The sequence below is a fragment of the Papaver somniferum genome, unplaced genomic scaffold (assembly GCF_003573695.1).
Source record: "Papaver somniferum cultivar HN1 unplaced genomic scaffold, ASM357369v1 unplaced-scaffold_81, whole genome shotgun sequence".
Classification (NCBI taxonomy): Eukaryota; Viridiplantae; Streptophyta; class Magnoliopsida; order Ranunculales; family Papaveraceae; genus Papaver; species Papaver somniferum.
In genome coordinates, this window is record NW_020651082.1 from 9,685,596 (window position 1) to 9,690,950 (window position 5,355).

The window sequence follows — 5,355 nt, forward strand, 5'->3', positions numbered from 1 at the left end:
TTACATGCCCACAATTAAAAAAATTGGAAGCCCACAATTCGGGTTCTCTTAAATGGGTTACCTTTTAAGCACAGCCCAGCTGCTCTGATATTGTTGCAAAAACCCAGTTGGGCTTTGGTTCTTTTCCTTGGTGGCGTCCCAGCAGAGGAAAAACAGGTTCAGAACAGCAGGTCCAACAGCAAATGAAGTGAAGCAGATGCAGATGCAAATGCTATGCAGTGAAATGCAAAATAGCTAAGAAAAACACAAGAAAAACACAGCACCAATCCCCGGCAACGGCGCCAAAAACTTGGTAGGCTTCTAAAAGGTCCTAAAATTATCCCCGGCCAAAAACTTGGTGGGCCCGGAGATGTGTATAAAAATGAAGCGCAATGAAACGCGGGCCTACAGTAATACCGCAAGTGCACGGTCGTCGGTTGTAGCTCGTGCAAGTACGGGTCGATCCACAGAGACTGGGTGTGTTTGAAGTTTCTAGCTATTTTGGGATCTAAATTGCTATTGTTGGGCTTTGAATACCCTTTGAATAAATTGGGCCTAATGGGTTTGTTTTTAATGATGAAATGAAGTGTTTTGGACCTTTGAATATTTTTGAAATGGGTTGAACTGAGCTTGGGCTCAGAAATGTGGACTATGGGCTTTAGGTCTTAAACCTTGTTTTGGTCTTCTGGTGAGAACAAGTTGTGCTCTGGGCTTTTGGGTTAAGCCACAGTTGAATGGTTTGGACTTTGGTTTGAGCTGGGCCTGTGGTCTTTCAACAATTTACAATGGGCTTTGAGCCTTAATGAAATGGGCTTCAGTTTGCACAAACAATGGACAGTGGGCTTAGAACTGAGAACTAGGCCTTGAACTGGACTGATGGGCTTTTGCTTGGCAGCAGGCTTGGCAGCAACAACAGCAGCAGCGCAACAACAACAGCAGAGGCAACACAGGGTAGGCACCAGCAGCAGCACAAGGCAAAGATGGCAGCAGCAGCAGTACTGCAGGGCAGAGGCAAGTGCACAACACAGGGGAAAGAAAAGGCAGCTGCAGCAACACAAGGTAAAGAAAGCAGCAGCAGTGCAAAGGGAGGCAACAAGAAAACAAGTAGCAGCAGCACAAGGCAGTGAAGAAAACATGTGAACAAGATAAATGAACCAAGGCCTAAGGCCAAGGGCAGGGATGTGGAGAAGAAGTAACAAAGCAAAGCTAAGGCATTCAAAAAGAATGGGAAGAGAATTAGCTTGCTATGAGCACTAATTTCTCCCAATGCTCAATCAAATCAGTGCAACCTAAGCATACAAAAATGGAATGGCAAGATAATCAGCTTGCTATGAGCACTGATTTCTTCCATTACTCAATCAATTCAGTGCTTCAAAGGTTTATAGCCTAGCATTCTATCACACTTCACATGTATCACAAAACAGGTATATTAACATTACATGGAACTAAACATGCATTAACATTAAACAGGACACATGTAAACAACATCTAACAGTAACAACACACATTAACAGAACACATGATTAAACAGGAGCAACAATTTTAACAGGAGCACATTTAACAGGAGACACACAGGATATGAAAACAGGAAATTAAAACATGAAATTAAAACAAGCACATTAACAGGAACTTAAAATTAAAACACAAATTGCAATAAAAAGTGACAGAATTTAACAGAACTTGAAATTAAAATTGAAACCCTAAATTGAAATCTAATTGAAATTTAAGAACTGAAATTAAACCTAAACTAACCCAATTTTGGGGAATCTCGGCTAGCCCAAGAACACCCTTCACACGTTCTACACCATGAGCTATTTACTTCAAAAGCCCCAATAATTTACAAACCCTAAAATTAAAATTAGGTATTTTAAATTCCGAAATTGCTCACCAAATCCGCTGAATTGGTGGTGACCCATGCCTCCATTTGTACTCCTCTCTACCTCTCCATAGCCTTGCTGTCGTTATTTGAAGACATGCAATCACTTTCATCAAAATCACTCGACCTCAGTGGCGTGTGGAATTGATGAAGATGATTGAAAATCATCATACGAGTTAGGTGGTGAGAGTGGGCTGTGGTGGTTAGATAATTTGGTGGCGGTTAGGTGGTAGAGATGGCTGTTGCAGGGTGATGGTGGTGGAGCAGTTGCAGAGGAGAAGGAAGGAAGAAGTCGATGGAAAGAAGGAGGGGAGTGTTTGGCGATGGGTATAGGGTTAGGTTGCTCGGGTGAGGCGGGTGCCAGCGATTTTTGATGTTTAGCGAGACTAAGCCGTGAGATGTGGAGCTGGTAGGTAGATCGTACGGTGATGCGGAGGCAAGCGAGGAGCGACCGTCGGATGAAGGGATACAACGAAACGAACGGTGCTATATTAGGTTAGGTGCTGTAGTGTAAGGCGGAGATATCAAACTTTGATGAACAGCAAGGGAGAAACCGTTGGATTCAACTACCATCTAATCTGAAGGCTTGGAATTTCAGCGCTGTGGTGCTTGGCAGAGACTTCAGATTTTGATGCTCTATGAAGGAGCGACCATCGGATGCTTCTGAGAACTGATCTGATGGCTGAGAACGGAGGCGTTTTTGTGTGTAGAAATGAGGTTGTGCGCACCATTCTTCGCGGCTTCCTTGCGTGATTTCTCCCGGCTTTTCACTACTTTTCTGCTCTTTTCGCTCCGCGACTCATCCGAACTTTATTTATTACCTAAAAATGCAAAATTAATTAATAAAAATATTTATTCTTGAAAACAATGAAAATACAGAATATGGGATAAAATGTAGAATTAATGCATAAAAGATGAGTTAAATGCCAACAAAAAGGGATAAATATATACAATTTGGCACTCATCAAATACCCCCAAACCTGAATTTTACTTGTCCTCAAGTAAAACAAACTAAGGAAATCCTAACTATACCACTGTCGCTGGTCTCTCGAATGCATTTAGCGTATGCACTAAGCCTTTTAAACCACTAAGTGTCCCTAGTGGACGAGTTGAAGTCTCGTGAAGGTTTACTTAGAACGTACCTACAAAGTTCTAGGTCAAAATATAAGCTCATATTCCATCAAATGTGACATGTGCAAAACAGTTTAAGCTCACAGCAAAATGGAGATGTCAATCTAGCTATCAAAGGCACAATCCTAGCACTGATAACAAAAAAAGACATGTGATAAGAGTGTAAAGTGTATCTACACATGTGTAAAGAAAGATCTGAAGTTATGACTACTAATCACCAAGAGATAGTTTCTCAGGCTAAGAACTGAGGTCGAAATCTAGCTAGCTGTCCGGACTTTACGAGAATTGTGAATGAGTTGGAGGTATTTCACAATTACTCGCGTTGTACATCAATGGCATACACCCTCCTTGCTTATTACAAAAACAACAAAATGACTCTTTACATGACTCTTATTTACATTGACTATTCTCTTTTTATTTTTGGAACAAGAGATGATGGAATTGATAAATACTTGATTTTTTTGTATTTTTCTGATATATTTTTTTTCTCTTTTTTTTTTTTTTTTTTTTTTTTTTTTTTTTTTTTTTGAAGGAAACACTTTTGATACATAACAAAAGAAACAAAAGATTACATGACACTTTGCAAGAGGTAGCCCTTTTTGATGCACCCAGTTAAATTCGATGGTTGTCTTTCTTAATGTAACCTCCACCTTCTATCCCAACCAACCAAAGAACAAGCTAGTCAAGTTTCGTTCAGTATTCTAAAGTGATTGGCAATCGTAACTTCCTATCAAACACCTTGAAGATCGAGGCCATACATGTATTGGTAGATCGTGCGCGTGCAAATTTCTTATCACTATGTGAATTGTGCTAGAATCAGGGTGCCTAAATATCTAGACTAAGACTCCTAATAAAAATACATATTTGCACAAGAGTCAACATTTCAAGGTAAATGAGCTCCATTTTTATGATTTTTTTCAATTTTTTAATTTTTTTGAATTTTGATTTTTCAATTTTTTGGAATTTTTCAATTTTTTTCAAAAAGAAGAAGGAGTTCGTTTTCAATTATGGCAATTATCATGGTATCTACTCTATACCCCCAAACCTAAACTAAACATTGTCCTCAATGTTCAAAATATGGAAAGAATTAAAATGCAACATATGGAAAGGGACATGCTGAGTAGAGTAAAAGGAGAGAGAATACCAGATTTCGGCGAAAGCAGAATTAAAACTCCGTTATTCAAGGCAAAAATCCAACATATTTCAGCCGAGATCATATTGGATTAGCAAAATATATACAAAAGGAACAAAAGGGTTTTTAAGAAATTTTATCTACTGGATTATATACAAAAAATTCACCATACACTAACAATCTAAAGAGTTGAGGATCAACCCAAAAGAAAAAGTGTAGAGACATAGAAAGTTTCAAAACACTAAAATTGGACTTAAATGGGAGTGAGAGTGAAAAACCGAATGAATCACCCCTAAACCAAAATTTTTCAACAGGTTTACTTTTAAGCACAAAATCTAATTTTAGGGGTTCAGGATTCAAAAGGTCTAACTCATAATGGACTGTTTTCGGGATGGGCAAAGAAATGCATTCCAACTGTGGCTCTTTAAAAGTGTTATATTTTGAAGCAAAATAGTCCAAGAGGACTTGGGAGCACACAGTTCCAATCCTAGATTAGGAATTTTCAGAAAAATCGGTTTGACAATATGGGTACAAACCAAATCTAGGTTGGGTGGAAGGCCATCAGATTGTGACTTAGGTAGAAGAATAGGCATATCATTATCAATCAAATCAAAATCTCCTAACTCATCTACACATGTCACATCATGCTCACAATCATCAATCAAATTGGCAAGATCACAATCAGAATTAACATCATCAACAGATTTATTCTCGTGTATCGGCACATCAGGGGAAACATCACATGGAATACTAGAAGAAATATCATGCATTAAGGTCGGGGCAGAGAAGCCTAATGTATTTGAACCCAAAGGTTCCATAACATTTTCAGTATAGACATGTTCTTCTAACATAACATCATAATCATCATCATCATCATGATAGGGATTTTGCAATCTAGGATAATTTTCAATCCTAAGGTCGGAGCTATTACAAGAATAAAACTCTAATTCATGGGGGTGACTCATATCATGTGGTGTTGTTCCTGTTTCCCTAACGGATTCCCATTGATGGGTTTTCTCTGCAATCTCGGCTAAAAAATTCCATGCATCATCCACAGATTTATCAATAAACTCACCATTACACATAGACTCAACCATGGTTCGAGATTTAAAGTCTAGTCCCTCATAGAGGATGACGACAAGTCTCCACTTCTCAATCCATGGTGCGGACATTCACTCAACAAATCATTAAAACGTTCAAAATAGTGAAAAACAGTTTCCTCATCCAATTGGACAAA